Consider the following 16813-nt stretch of genomic DNA (forward strand, 5'->3'; position numbering starts at 1 on the left):
TGATTTGAGAACAAAAACTATGAATAATTAGTTTTTAAAAAATGTAAGTTTTAATTTAATGTACGTATTAATTATGATGCCCCATCCATAAGCTTTTTCTACAATATCCGTCGGTCTAGTGCCACTAATCACTTAGCAAATTCCTTTCCTAATTATATATTTACGATGAGTTTAACTTACCATATTGGTTTGAATTTTTTTCCTAGCACTGTGACATTATTAGCGAAGTTCAGCTTCACGTTTCAAGCTCTCCGTTACCTTTAAAACAATAATAACATTTTGTAATATTGACGCAATAACTGAAAGGGAAAGAGACAATCTTGTACGTAAGGACATTAGATGTTGGCCCCAGCTAAAATGTGTGTTTTCAATGTTTTTTTTAATAAAAAATCTGGTAAAAAGTTTTATTTAAATTTCCAGATTGTTTGAAGTTAATGATTTTACAGGCCTTCGCTTTTTAATTAATGAAAAATTGTTTCAAAGAACAGAGGCAGCGGGTACTTTGTTATTGGGTGGTAAACTAATGAGACATTTCTCACCTTATGTCCTTGCGCTTCAATTTCTTGTTTAATATCTTCAGCTGGGACACTGTGGTGAAGGTTACAAATCACCACTCTGAAGAGTTTGTCCTGTTTTAATTGGTATGTGTGGTATGTATATTTCTTATCTTTCAGATAATGAACAATGCTTCTGTAGGATTCTACGGTTAGCGCTGTCAAAATGGTTCCTGAGAGGTTCGTTTTGCACGTGTAGTTGCTGGCTCCAACTAAAAGTGTGATTTCTCTATAGAATTCCATATAATTCTGTAGGTTTTTGATGTAAATTGGAGGAGGTTTGTATTCTTGTTGCGGTTTTTCCGTGGTATTCGTTTCCATAGTGTCGTCTTTTAAGTTTTCGAATTTATTTTCGGAGATAATGCCCGGAGGGGCTGATATTGCGGTGGCAGGTAAAGAGGTGACACTTACCTCGGTTAGCATTGTAGTGCTCATTGAAGTCAGTTCACTGTTTATTGTCGATTTGGTTACTTTTGCAGTAGCTGTAAGCTTCTTCTTTTTCGTCTTCTTTTTGGGCGGTGAGCACCCAGCCGCGCTGATACTTTTGGCCTCTTTGGTGATCGCCTTGGTGGTCATTGATGTTTTGGTAGTAAAACTATCGTCTGATTCACTTTCTTCGTCGCTGAGGCTCATTTTACCTACAGCTCTTCTTTTACTGTGGTTGTTTTTAAAAGGCGCTATTTTTAACTTGGTTCTTAAGATAACAATCAAATTGTCAATATAATAGCAAAGTTAATACAATAAAGTCTCAATTTACCTCAAAAAAAGTAAATTAAACTCAGCACAAAATTTTTAGTGTCTCCATTCCAAGTTAAAATTATAATTTAGCTGTTAAAACTCTCAATTTAGAGCTACCATCACAATATCGTATATCTAGTAATGATTGTTTCCTAGTTTAGCGTTCAACTGTTTCCCAAATCTATTGAACATAATTTTTTTTTATAAAGAAATAAGCTAGTTTACATATTGTAAATTTAAAGGAAATCTATGTGGTTTTTTGAGAAGTTTGTGAAAACCATATTGAAGCAATAAATATAAATAAATCTTTTCTCTAATAAAAGAAAGTAGTTTAATAATTGCAGGGCCGCCATCTGTTTCAATATAAAGTAATAAGAGTTATTTAGAGCGAATGGGATGTTTTTTTCTATTATTTGACTTTATGTACCAAGTTATGGTAAAATAAATTATTACATTTTTTTAACAATAAATTATTAAACTGTATTAGTTAAATAACAACACAAATTAGGAAAAGGGACAATGAATGCTGGTAGTAAAATTAATATAAGCAAACAATTCTCTTTTGTTGTAATAATGAGTTTTAGTCACGTAAAGGAGTTTTGTATTATTTATTTTCAGGAATAAAGATGATTTAGTTAAGTCGTTATTCATTAAGTTCATAACTGACTTGTTTTCATTTTTAAAAGCTGGGTATCCGTCACAAATAGTTATTTTGTGCAAATAATAAAAATAAATTTTATAATGGAATTTAAAGGTTACCGAAAAGCCGCCAAGTTTTTAATATATTTTTCTAATTTGAAGATCTTTTATGGATAAAATTTATTTGGCTTTCCAGAAAATTTCTGGAACGGTACCTGAAACTTCTTCGGACAAAAAAGGACAATATTTTGGTGCTGGTTACGACAGGGCCGTAGCCATCCAGAGGTTTATCTAATTTTCGTGATTGACTATTTTTGTTTATGGCTTTAGTCAATCAATCAGAATATATTTATAGGAACCACGAAGGATGTCTTTAATCAGAAACGGTCAGTTCAAAAATTCTATTCAGTTACTTCACAGCAACTGTAGGTGTATTTGAAAAGAGGAGCTATTTTACAAATTGGAAATTTATTATGGTTTTCGGTATAAAAATTAATTGTCCTATTAAAATTTATGAAAAAAATAATTTTAGATCAATGGTTTGCATACAATGTGAAATTTGAAATGATTCAATCAAAACTTGTTGAATTCATGATTACGAGAAAGATCAAGATAACCAAATTGTTCCAAAATGATCAAGTTCTGATCTAATTCAAGTGAAAACAAAATAAGTAAAATTGAATACCCTGAACGAAATTTAGGAACTGACATAAATTTCCTTTTTTATAAAATTTAATTGAGAGTACCATTATCAAATGAATCTTTATAAATAACCGAAATAATAGGCGTCTGGGTAATGATTGTGATTCAAGTTCTGTAAATCAACGATCTCTGCAGTTTAAAAGATTTTGTGTGAGTTTGGAGTTGCTAATATTGGGCGTTGTTCGTGCTGTTAGATGGGTGTATTCATAGAGATCTGAAGATCCCAAAACAGCGGCGGATCTCTCCCTGTTGCGGTTGTGCCATTATAATCAGATATTTTACTGTAGTCAACGATCTTCATATTCACCAAACATCCCTTTATGGGAGTTTGCTCTTCTTCTGAATGATATTTGTAACTGTTATGTTTACTTATTACTTGAGTAAGGTAAATAAAGAAAAAGAGAGAGGCTTTATCTCTCTTTAATTAAATAATACTGGCAATACACACACATACATCAGCTGGTCCATAAATCAAGCATTCCGTGTTAAATCAAGATTAGATGACCCATATTTATCTAATACAAAATATTTGAATGTGTAGACAGAACTAAATGTATAAGACAACCATTCTGGTTGTGAATATATATATATATATAAATGGCTATGCAAGAAAGCTTGTGGTAGGCCATTTAGTAGTGGGCAACAGTTCATTTCCTTTCAGACGCCTACTGAAGATGATTTCGCGCTTCTAAATCTTTGTATGTATGTTTATGTTTGGATGGAGATTTCAATGTAGAGCAATACATTATTTTATATTTTTTATCACCATATCCATCTACATATCTGGACTACAAGATGGATTACTGAATGCTACTGTGACGTGTTCTCCTCTCATGGTAGCTTTCCTATCTAATTCTCCAGTTTACTCATATAAAAACTATAAAAAGCGTAAAATTTCTTTCTAATTACTTTGCACATTAGTAGAGATTTCTCGACAACTTAAAAATATACTCTTCAAATACTTTTATTATTGATTTGTGTTTTATCATATTCAGTGCGATATACTTGGATGTACTGATCGCTTCTCGCCAATAACAGCCCCATTGGAGATCTGGGGCCAATTGTGGAGGAAGTACTGCTTCTTTTCAACAACTTTACATAAGAAGAATCTGAAAGTTGCAGCTAGTTTTGCCTTACACTTTCGATTCATTTGGATCCTTACAAACATCTATTTATTTTCATCACGAATTGGTGGTAGGTAATGAAATAATAGAAAAAAAGATGCTAAAGAGCATCTTATTTAGAAACTTTGAACAATTTCTTTCTTTCTTAGTCGATTGCCTCGTCTGCCCTCTGGTTTAGAGGCTTTCCAAAAGAACCACAAAGAAGTTCTTTGGCTACTTTGAATCTTTAAATTTCTTGGGATGTGAGAGATTGGTCCAACAGTCCCTTAGCGCAGTGGCGGGGCTGCCTCATTGAAGCCTCTAAGCCTTCTATTAAGCTCTCCCAGAAGCTTCTCTTTCTTGGAAAGTTGGGTTGTGTCCTTGTGTTGTGTGTATTGTTCTAGTGTGTGTGCGTGGTTTACTGTAGCTGTAGTAGATAACAAGTGGGGTCGCTACTTCCCAAATAATTGCATGAAACATACTCCCTTTGCGGCGGGGGACTTTGAACAACATGTCGGTTAAATCAAGCAATCTGAAGTTTGATTCTCGTTTTAGGCGTACATTTTATTTGATGGAATAAACTTTGAAGTAAAGTTCATTCACTATCTGCCTCAAAGCACATTTGCATAACTGGCAGCTGGAATAAAGCATTTCTCCAAAATTGACTACTTCATCTTAGCAGAGTTTTTGTCTCTTATTCATTAATTTATTTTTCTATACAATGAACTGTAGTTTCTTTCTACTTTTATAAACTTCTTTGAATTTGGCTTTTTATTAGTATAAAATAACCTACAAGTAAGAAGTAAAAGAGTGTAAAGTAATCTAAGCATTCAAGTAGACCTGAACATTCAATTACCCCAGTTAGTAGCGACGACGAGGCGAAAGCCGTCCATGCCTCTAGTATTTACTAAAACGTACAAATTTATAAATTTCAATTTGGGAAGGTTATTGCTTTGGTGTAGTCACCATACACTATCGTCATCTTTGAGTTAGTAAGAGAAGCAAGTTCATGAGATATTTCAAAGTGAATTGTCACTATGTGTGCTTTTTACATTAGCTAATTATCTGTAAATTATATTTCTAAAACCGTTTATTTGGAATATGTGTTTATGAATGAAAGAACAGCAGGATGTGAAGCGGAGCACCAGATGAAGTTCGACACTTGACCAACAATCTTGATTTATTTACGAAAAATTCCCTAGATAATATATTCTTAAGAATTAATTCCGTCTTCAGTTTGAATCGGACAAACAGATGAACTCAATTAGAGACTGTTAAGTTACGGATCAGTTCTCAAAGTCTGTACGATTGCTGCTTGAAGAATTTATACGTTTTAATAGCCAAGTTCAAAAGAGCAAATCACAACTGGATGAATATCTATATGTAGATGTCGAGATCAAGATAATAGAACAAGCACTAAGGAATCACTTACCCAAAGCATAGACTTAAGTTAGGAGGATAAAGGCCATAAGATGGATTAGCAAGATAGGAAAAAATTATCGGCACCGTTCTGTGGCATGAAGCATTTTTCGAGAAGATGATGATGAAGAATTGGAGAATGTGTGATCTGGAGCAGCATTGGAGTGATCCTATGCTGCTGTCTAGATCAGATTCTAGGAACATTGGCCAGAAAGCACACGCCACCGCGTCCCTGAGGATCCTGAGCCATCCCGTTCTTTCCCATTTAGTATATTTAATTAGAGTTTGTAGATGGTGGTTGAGAGGGTTCAAGGTAAATGTAAACAGACAACAGTTGCCATGTGTTCGAGGGACTAATTACATAAAGGTTTCAAAAGCCTATCGAATATCTACATTCGATTAATTAACTTTTAACCTTTCGCTCGCTTCTTCCTCTATCCGAGGCATGTTTACTACACAAAGTTCCGACATCATAAATTGACAAATCAAAACATCTATGATTAATAAAAATTAAAAATGTGGAATGTAAATAGGAGTAGTGATCAGAGTTGGACAAGTGAATGTTGCCAAACAGTCATTTGGGTTTAATAATTTGGCCGTGGCCGAAATACTACACAGTAAACCGCCTGTGGCTGCATGTTGACACTGGCCATTCTATAGCTTCTGTTTTCGTTGGTAGCCTCTGAGTTGTTAGTGTTTATTTTTTAATAACTGTTCACAACGTAGTTATAGGAACTAATTGCCCCAGTTTTTGTGTGAAAATTGATTACAACTACGCAATTTGTGTATAAATCGTAATTTTTTTCTTAACAGTTAAAGTAGAAAGAAAATTTGTTTCATGTAAACTATGGAGAATGATGACTTAGGTTCAAAAATTAGTGCGTACTAGATCTATGGCGGCGCTCTCATCCATGTGGACTTAAGATCGATTTAAATATCATAAACAGGTTTAAATTTGGACACTTCATGACTTAATTTGTTTCTACAATTCCTACTACGGGACTTAACTTGCTAAGCTCAACTTGTCAGCAAAGCACCAGCAAAAAAAAAAGTCTTTGATATTTTGTTCCCTAAGTAGCAATTGGACCCGCATTGGTGGAAATATATAGTTTTACCTTCTTGCAATTTATCTTCTTGGGGATAGTTCATAATTACATATTCATAGCAGAGGAATTAAAGGCGTGTGCCCGCAAAGTTGAGATGTATTGCAACTCTGGGTTCGGATTTCCTGTCTTAATCTTGCATTTTATTTAATGTGAGAAATTTAAATAAGGATTTGTAAGAGATCCGCCTTTGTCCATGACACATAACTGGTAGTTTAGACATAGAGCCCACCTGAAAAAATAGGACACAGACTCAGAGAAAACTTGGTATGATGAAGTACAAAACCACATTCCTGTCAGAACGAACACGAATTTCGAGTTTGAGTTGGCTACGTTTTATTCTAGACACCAAAGGAATTTGCGGGCTTAATATATACATTATTGTTTTAATTAAAAGTCATGATTCATACATATTAAGTTCTTTGAGTCAATCTCAACTAATGCTGAATAAATTTCATTGTGATAATATTTATGATTGATGCTATTTACTATTGTCATGGTAGTAGATTCGGCCTTCATCCAGAATTTATCAATTTCCATTCTTAAACAATATAATTGATGAATTTTGATAACGAACATGACCTTCTAATAGTTGAACGATTATCAGGGTCATTGGATACTGATGGTTTTTGCTGCCTTTCTTTTTAAAATCGTCCTATTCTTTTTTATTAATTTCTTTAATTTTTTTTTTTGGAAAGGAGTAAACAATAAAGTATTTTATATTTTATGTCACTCTTTGTCAGTCTCAAATTGCAGACTTATTTTTTTAAGTTTTCGGTAAGAATTAACAATTACTTTCCCACTAGGTTAAATCTAAATTCTGCGTGATGTTTTCATTATCATTAGTGGTTTATACTTTTTTTTTAAAAAAAATAGCTATATTAAAATTGACAACTACAGATGCAACTGTTCATGATTTCACCACCCCATTAGTTACAGTAAATCGTTTATCAATTGCCGTTTTGACTGTATGTGCTATGTTATTCAACTTTTACAGGATCGTGATCTGCTTTAATACCAACTGCCAATTATCTCTGCATTCATAGTTTTTCTCTTTTTCAAATGTCGCCGATCTTAAGCAGATCAGCGTCATTGACCTGTAACCTTGGCTTCCTATGTCTTATCCAACGGATTGATCAGTAAAAATCTATCCAGCTAGTACTTCCTCAGCCACTCTTTGAAGATGACTCAGCCAATTCACGGTACTTTTTTTTTAATGCAGTTACAATCTCTTTCTTTGTTGTAGATATTCCGTTATTTAGAGTCGGTAGATTAGATACACTGTAACTGTTACATCTGAAATATATCGCAACACTTCCCGTTAATAGCATTTCAATCTCAGCTCAGGAATAACGAGTACCATGAAGAGTTGATTTCTCATTGCAGGAGCCATTTAACCAAAATATTCAAATTAATTATGGTGGGCCAGCTGCAGAGCCAGAATAGTAAATGATGTGCCTAGATAGATAAACGATAAGCGAGCATGTGAGAGAGAAAGAATAGAATTTGTTGGTTATATCAGTCGAAACGGGTAGATAATTTAGCAGGGAAGTAAAATTTAGTAAGATGTAAGAAACTGTGAGGTTACCGGTCGGCCGCTAAACGTTCATAATTTCTTACGTTTCAGATTGTTAGTCAAGGTCTCTGTTTTCACGCGGGAAATCTCGGTAGGCAATAAATTCTTTTTTTTTTAATAAATTGAGTCTTTATTATCCATACAATTGTTGCCCAGCAAATGAACTCCCTGCGAAAAGGTTGGTGAACGTGAAGTGAGGATCGGCCTTCCTGGAGGATGGCTGGTACATTTCATTTTCGATAGCTTTGTACGAGTATATTTGGAGGGATAGATGATGAATGATATATTTCTAAATTAAATATAGACATTTCCGCTTTAATTTGAAAGCCAACTAAATATTTGATTCTGAATTAAAAAATTTAATATATCTTCATTAAATTTAAATTAAAACAAAGTGCGCGCAAATATCAGCTGTTTTTTTTTAACAAGTACACAGCGGTAGTTGGCGGCAATCTCCTACTCCTAGCTAGCCTAGGGTACGCTCAAAGCTTTGCCATTCACTTGTGTAAGGTCTTCACAACCTTAGAAACGCAGTTGTTGAGTAAGTAAACAATTTCTGCTAATGGATACTTTTACATCATTAATTGTTAATGTAAGTGTTAATCATTAATTGAAAAATTATAGGTGAACACTGGGTCATCCAGCCAATTATAAGAAATATATACTCTTTTTAAAAAAATTATTGATTAGGCCTTCGGAAATAAGGATTCTGTTGGTTGTAATTATCCAAATAACCTCCATAAAAATTTAAAACAATGATATGGCTTCTTTTTGTGGTTAGTAAATTACTCTTAATGAGACAATCAATGATAAATAATAATAAAGCATTTATAGAAATAAATATTACTTTTATAGTCTGAAGAGGTTATATCCTTGAACGTTTCTTCTACAGCGAGGCAAATGTCATGTGAGTAAATAATAAATTTATAGAGTAATTACTTAAGTAAAAAAAAGTATTACAATTAAGATTAAGAGAAGGGATTAGCTGTAAGGTTAGCGGAGATTCTGGGTTCGAATCCAGCTGCTGGCTCTTAGATTTGCTCTTCCAAGGAACTTCCTAGAGCTCACTGTACGGTGATGGACAGTGTTGTGTGTCTGTAACTAGAGAACACTGTCTGGTGGTCGGCAGTGTACTGAAAATAAGCTCGGGCGCCAAATACTTCAGGGTTTTCTAAACAAAAGTTGTAAATCTAAATAAGTAATATAAATGGTAAGTTTACGGAAATTGATGGGAGCCATTTTGAGGAGAATGATTTCCCCCAATGTGGTTTTTCAGATTGTCGAAGAGGAAGCAAATTTTGAAAAAATCTAGTATAATAGAAAACACTAATCAAACATAATTTTTTTTGCCAACTTAGAATTTTAAAACATATTTAGTTTTTATTAAAATAATTCAATTTGTAAAAGTGCACATTACATTGACAATACTCTCACTCTGCCTTAGAATTCTCAAAAACGAATTTTCCTTCTTAAATTATTACAATTTTTATTCTTAGTCCCCTAGTAAAGCGAAGATCCATTAAAGTGATACTATTAGCTGAAGATTTTCTATCAAACTCTAGCAACACATATAACCCCTCCTTTAAATATACGAGTACATAACACGACCGGTACACTAAATGTACTGCAATGAAACTTGTTAACAAAGCATACCTAATTCTTCTCCCTAACAGGTCCTGAATCAAATTTTTGGAGAAGTTGTAGGCCAACATTAAGGCAATATATGTATTAAAACTTTATAGAAAATCATTGTTTTATGGAAAGAGTTAGCTGAGTGATTAGCGTAGGATTCCCACGCGGAGATCACGGGTTCGAAACCAGCTGCTTGTTTTTAGACTTTCTCTTTCTAGGTGCTTCCATTTACAGTTCACTGTCCAGTGATGGATAATCTTATCTGTAACAAGAGAACACTACAGTCCGGAGGCTGGCAGTGCAGTGAAAAAACTCGCAGACGTCACTGACCTCAAATGTTGACGCGCTTTAAATTGAAAAACAGCCAATATTTTTTTTGAAAGTTTCAAAAAAAAATTGGAAAATACTTCAAAGTAGTAATAATGCAGCTGATTGGTGTTTTCTAATCACTTAGCCACTGTCAAGGCCATACGGTAGACCCAACAAAATAATGTCTCAGCTATCAACATTTTTGATTTTTGCTATATTTGTTCAAACAAAAATTTTCTCAGAGCTACTTCATCGATCGGATTTAAGGGATCCAAACAACGAATTTGCCTGATGAAATAACGGATTGGGAATTTACCTTAGCTAATAAGAGATGACCTAATTAAAATTGGGAGCTCTCGAGGAGTGTCATTTTACAGGATCCATTTAATTCAGTCTAAGATAATACTATTCATGTTGGATATATGTATTTATTAAGTTTTGCAATGTACAGCTTCAAAAAAACAATGTTTCGCTTTAGGATTACTTTAGAAAAGTTGGTAACAAAGAAACAAACTATTTTCACTTTTTCAACGCCAAATCCGTGATGAATGACATGTGAATTGCTAATGCCATCTAGATTTGTGGCTGTTTGATGTAAACAGCGTAGATTTCTTTTTAATAGACACTTCATCGATCAGCGTAACTTACTGCACCTTCAACGTCTAGTGTACTTAGAGTCTTCTTAGTTACTCCCTGAACTATCTCTTTTAACGTTCCCTGAGAAGCCGCTTCTTTAGGAGTCTTATCTTTTTTATCCTTCTTAGCACTCATATTTACTCTTTTCTTGACCGGTTTCTGCTTTTATATAACATAAAGGTTGATAAATCAGATTGGTGAAGAGCGTTTTACCTATTGCAGTGGCGTAGTTCTCTTCACACTACTAATAAATCGAATCTTTAAGTTAAAATTTGAAAACCGACTAGAAATAAAAGAAAGGAGCGTGAGATTGCTTGTAAAATCAACAGAAAATGAAATGGAAGGGTTTGCTCAGAATGTTTACTCATGTACTGGATTCCAACGCGGAGATCACGGGTTCAAATCCTGCTGTCGGCCGTTAGATTTTTCTCTTCCTAAGAGCTTCTTACAGTGCATTGTCCGGTGATGGACAGGTCAGTAACAAGGGAATACCTACCTGTCCACTGGCCGGCAATGCACTGAAAAAAAGCTCTAGGGGTCAGTGGCCTAAAAGGACTCACCTTACGTTAAATAAAATAAATAATTGAAACCTTTGGAGCTTTACAAAAGGCCCTTAGAAAACAACAATAAGTGGCAATTGGGAAGGGAAATGTTTAGACTATCTGCAAAGTCCAATAATAGCCGCAAGCAGTGGTTGAATTAAAAATTAAGTCTTATTTTTATATCGACAGGAATATGTTGTTTTTCACTATCAGTATCAGGATTAGTTAAGGAAATAATCACAAACGGAATACAACCATTCCTTAGTGCGTTTTATTTTTAAATAACTAATTGCCACAATAACAGAAGTTTAAGTGGTACTTGTTATATAGTGTTAATGACCTTAAACTTTTCTTCTTAGCATGTAATTAAGATGATGTGAGATCACAGTATAAGCTGATTCACCAATCCAGTCTGAGTGATTGTTGACTAATCTAATATTTAATATGACTCTACTGACAGTTTGAAACTTGCAACTAAACATGTTCAATTAGTGTAATGAAAGATTGACTATCTCCTAATTGATAACGAACTGCATGCACTTGGTGCACTGTTGCAGCATTACAAGAAAAATTGTAGCTATTGTTTCTAATTTTTGGAGTCAATTATTTCACTAGATCTTTTTGATTTCCATTACAGATCTCCATTTAAGGAAGTATTGTTTTGGTGTATAGTTTTAATTTTAGTTTTATTCGGAAAAACATATTTTGTGTTCGAAAAAATGGAGCTTTAGCATTAAATCTACGGCGTGTCCCTAGTTCAGCCATTACTGATAAAATAGAAAACAGTTCTATTTTGGAGTTTTGGGTACCAGATAAAGTTTTAGTCATTCATTCAATTTTTATTTATTTATTTTTGGTGATTTCCAAATATCTTTTTCGATTTTATTTAAATTGGTATAAGATAAGAGAGAGATAAATTAATAAGTCTTAATAAAAGTCTCTTATTTATGGTACTCAACTCTTTAATACCAAATTCTTTAATAAAATATTTACAGGACTCTCTTTCTTTTTTTTTTTAGGCGATTATTGCGGAATAAAACAAATTTTCCGCTCGCATTGCAGCCTAATAATAAGCAGTCCGGCGCATCTTGTTCGCATCTTCACAGTTACATTCACGTACGATGAGAATCTTCTGAATTAATAATACGAAATCTAAACAGGTAACTTTTACTCTCAGGTTTTCATACTGACCCGGCCCTTGTACTGTTTATTTTAAATAGTATTATTTTCAAGTATATTGTCTTAACAAAAAATTTCTAAAAAATCGGTACTGTCTTAATTACACATTTTCAATCATAAAATCGTAAATAACATAATGTTGTGTCAAAAATTATCACGATTCTGTCAAATTGAACAATACTAATAGTGAACAAGTTAAGAAGTTTTGTTTTGGGAGAATAGTTTCCTTTGGTTTATGTTGATTTCTCTGCTCATAAGCTTGTATGTTATTTTGAACGTAATATTTAATTTGCAAGCATGTCTGTTTCAGTTCTCTTATTTCAAGATATAATTATTTTTTAAGAAGTTTTATTACATTTATTTTTATTTTTTACTTTTGTGTCTCTTATTTTATTTTATTTTTATATTTTGTCTTTAATATTACTATAATTACTTCTGTACTTTTATGGCTGATTCACTTGCTTAAAAGCGTACGTAAGCTTAATAGCGATAAATAAATAGCGAACAAGATATATAATACCAACGAAGAAAAATATAATTACTTAAGAAAATAATTTTCAAATGATGTATTTAAAATGTGATTGATGCGAGTATAAAAAAACTGTTTGTTGGTAAATAGATAACGGCGGCCAGGTATCATGTGCATGTTCTCTTTGAGAGATGATGGCCTTACGAGGCGCGGAAGGGACCACCCTGTGTGCTCTGCCACAACTTCCGATCTAATCAGTTTATTCCCCAGTTATACTTATCTTCTATCTACTGTCCATCTTGTCTTAAAACCACGTTATGTTTGTTCAAGTCTCGCTTCATATCGATATGTGTGTGGGTATCAGAAATTTATCACAGCCTTCTTGACAAGTGATCAGATAGTATACAATGTTTCCACCCACCCTCTCTCAATTCTTCAGCGCTGTTTTTTTTTTTTAATTAAAGTCATTTTTTAAAAAATAATCATTTCATCAAATATCAATCACCACTACTTTGCTACTATCAAGAAATTCTTCTTAGGATAACTTTGAGCTAATTCTATTTTTGGAAAATATTAGTTATTGCTGTTAGTCCTGTGCATCTCCTCCCCTTGACAGTTAAGGGCCAGATGTGCACGCGACCTGATACTGTCAAGCTAGTTATCATAATTCAATCAATGATACTGTAGAACAATTAGGTTCCATTATTTATTCTTTTACCAATCATCTTTCGAGATCACATCCCAGGAAGAAAGAGTCATTTACTACTAAGGCTTGCCACGATGATTGATAGCTAACTAGCTAACGTTTTCTGATGAAGTCTGCCAAGACATAGGGAATCGTTTGAGGCAGTTCGCTATCAGTTGGTCTTCGCTTTAGTAATCCGCCAAGATCTTTAAATAATCCTTTTTCTTTGAAGAACAGTCACAAATAAGCAACTAAAATTCCGAGTCATGCCTACATTTAGAAGCAAATATTACTATCTTAAGTATTAAATCTGATATTAGGTAGTTAATACAACTAATCTTTACTATAAGAAGGGTTAATGTGACGTTTCCCAGTATTAGTTTTTTTTAGTGTTCCTTTTTCTGTGCGTTAGTTATTAATATTTATACGGATTTAAATCAGATTAATGTATAAAACCTACGTATATCCAGTTGTTGCAAATATCACTAAAGAGCTGGTTGATACAAGCATAGCTTCGTCGTTTATCAAAATTACTAATCAAAATATTGTAAATGGCTTTATAACTATGAATGCCTAGTCAGCACACTGAACGGAAACGAACAGTTGCATCCTTGTAAGGTAGCGAAGAAACGTTGTGAGCTTCGGGCAAATTCTTTTAACTTTTTGGGCTAAGTGCAATCTGTCTATACCACCCAGTTTCATTATTCTTCAATGTTAATTCTATGTTAAGATACTGCTACGTGATTGTGACCACAGGATCAGAATCACAGACCTGAGTCGAGGATCTCTTGATGCCTTCTAATCAACCATTGCAACAAAGTAGTAGAGCTTTACGTTATCCCTTTCAGGAAGGTCATTATGTCTATTATATTCACCTACAGATTAGAGCTCCAACAAGGTTATATCATCACTTATCATCTATTTAAAATCTCCTGACCGACCATTTAGCGATTATTTCCCCACTTGTGCTTTTGACTTCTGTCATGCCATACTTTTAGTCAGTCCCTTTTTGTTCTACCACAACGTTTTTGTTGGTATTTTTGAGTTCATTAGCCTATTGGCTTTGTTTTCACTGGGTGTTCAATATCGTTTGGAATAAAGAGAGAAACAATCAAACTAAATGAAATTTAAAATCAATCATGGAGAATGTTGAATCTAAGCCGCTCTTAACTGAGGATGGTAAAATACAATATTATTGGGTTCCATACGAGCGAAATTTGCATACAATTGACCACTACCAGATAAAAAGATAACTAGCAAAATAAGCCTATTCACTTTTCTATTCGTGTAAAATTACTGCATACAACAAGTTGATTTTCATTTTCTTATTTTTAAAGAATAATAAATAAGAATGGCGGTTCAGCTCTCTAGACCTTGCTTTTAATGCGCGTAGTTTGTGCTTAAATGAAATTAAGTTAAGGAACATAAATTGTCCCTTATCTATTCCATTAAACAGTCATGATAAGAGTGAAATTCTACCAATCAATACAATCCGCCTTATCTATCATTGAATGATATGATGAATGAAATGGCGAGATTTACGCTCACTTGGGGCTCGACAATATTTGAGATTAATGAACCCAAGGAGATTTTTCTGTACTCTGCTGACCTCCAGACAGTATTCTGTCTTTACTAAATTTTTCCCCAAGGCAGTGTTTGAACTTAAGAAGAGAAGATCTAAAAACTGGTAATTGGATTAGTGTCCGGTGCCACGGCGTTTTATGTTCAGTTGTACAACCTCGCAGCTTTATCATTAATAAACGAATCATCGAATTATTAATAATAGTAATAATTAGCCTTATGTAGAGAATGGAGAATGGGTACTGCACTTTAAGGTTTTACGCATTCCAGTTCTAGGATTAAAGATTAAACCAGTATTATGTGATTTTGATTGATCTTACTAATAGAAGATCCGAAATTAGATTAAAATACAAACTGAATTTGCTCTGTTGCTTACTTCTGCCAGGCAAATGATAAAGTACAAGTTTATTTTTTTGCTACACAATTCTATCCATTGCTTTTCTGCAATAAGCTTACTTAATATTACTTCCACTAGAATTTTCAAAATTGCCAAATTTGATAGAAATTGGTTAACCAGATTTTGTTTTGTTTTTATATTTTCGTGCTTTCCCCGGAAGTCTGATAACTTTCCTCTAAATTTGGAGATGCCATTGCTTTTTTTGTAACCTTTTTTTTTTTCAGATAATTCTTGTTTTGCTTCAGATCTTTTTTTGAGCATACAAGAAAAAGCTGGTGAGATAAAAATTTTTACTATTGTGTAGATAAAAATAGGTGTATTTAGGTTTCCAAGGTTTATTTCTTAGCAAAGTAATTTGCAATCAAGGGGTGTTATAAATGTACGTGGTCACTTAATAATATTTTAAATTTATATTGAATTTTATCAGTATCTAGTTAAAAAATACCTAATACAAAATTTCTTTAGATCTTAAATTATTATTCCACTTTCTGGTGAAATTATTGCTTTAATCCTGTGTATACAGTATTATCATTATTTCTGTTTGGTTTGAATACGTGAGTTTGCTGGCTTTCTCTGAACGTGGGCTGAACCATGACGGTAATCGTGAAGGTGTTAACACCTAGACTTGTCGCATTCCATTGTGTACATCAGCGGCGCGGGTTGTTAGAACGTCCTGCGAACGTTGATGAACTTGCGCAGATTGTGCACGATTCCATTAATCTCACTAATAAAATATTGTTGTTGTACTAATTTACTTTAAACATCTTATTAATATATCCATACAATTTTGTTCTTTAGTTTTCAATAAAAGTATTTTTTCTAGGGGTGAATAAATAGTTTATTTTAAACGACTACACTTTTTATTTTTATTCTTACTCATGTTTTACTTAAAGATAAAGATAACATGGTGTGGAACACTACCACGACTTACTCTATCTTAATCGTACTATTCTCATGGATTGTCTCAGATTTAATTATTTCCAACATTATACTCGTACAGTTAGTTACACTACGTTACACTAGAGTGCTACCTTGAGCAATTTTTTTTATAGAAATCTCTTTAACATTACTAGAAGTCTAAATTATCTACCTGCTGGTTAACTCAGACGAATTTTTGAAAAAAGTTTTAATAGAAGTGATAGATTTACATGTTTACAATTATTAAACCAACTATAAAAAAAAATTCAGATTCGTCTTTTTTATTCGAAATAATCTCCAAAAGGTGTAAAAATTTAATGTTGAATTGACACTTCTAGTTGGCGATTTTTTCCACATTTGGAAATTTAGTCCCATATTTTTATTATTAAATATTGTTATACAAGTGGTAAGACGGTACAATATACAAAAATGGCATTTCACAGGAAAACCCAACCAACCAATTCTCTTGATGACTAGCCCCTTTCATGAATTTTCATAGAAAATTATGTAAATAAAAGTATAAAGTACAAATTTGTGCAATAATTTTAAACTAATTAAAATGCCAAATTTCAACTTTCTGCTATTCTCGTTTCTCTCTTGAGGAGATAAATACACACCCTCTCTCTCGCGC

The 16813-nt window shown here is 33.2% G+C and overlaps 1 protein-coding gene and 1 long non-coding RNA gene across 4 annotated transcripts in view; one reads left to right on the forward strand and one right to left on the reverse strand.

Moving 5' to 3' along the window:
* AdamTS-A (ADAM metallopeptidase with thrombospondin type 1 motif A) overlaps window positions 1-16813 on the reverse strand; it is a 310609-nt gene that overhangs the window by 150543 nt on the left and 143253 nt on the right. The gene's annotated exons all lie outside the window — the stretch shown is intronic.
* On the forward strand, window positions 8275-12108 carry LOC141449145 (uncharacterized). Its single transcript, XR_012455357.1, has 3 exons — window positions 8275-8610; window positions 8690-8741; window positions 11973-12108. It is a non-coding gene; the product is annotated as an uncharacterized lncRNA (long non-coding RNA).

This window comes from Rhodnius prolixus, unplaced genomic scaffold (assembly GCF_049639745.1).
Source record: "Rhodnius prolixus isolate KJV_2025 unplaced genomic scaffold, Rpr scaffold_2, whole genome shotgun sequence".
NCBI classification, from domain to species: domain Eukaryota; kingdom Metazoa; phylum Arthropoda; class Insecta; order Hemiptera; family Reduviidae; genus Rhodnius; species Rhodnius prolixus.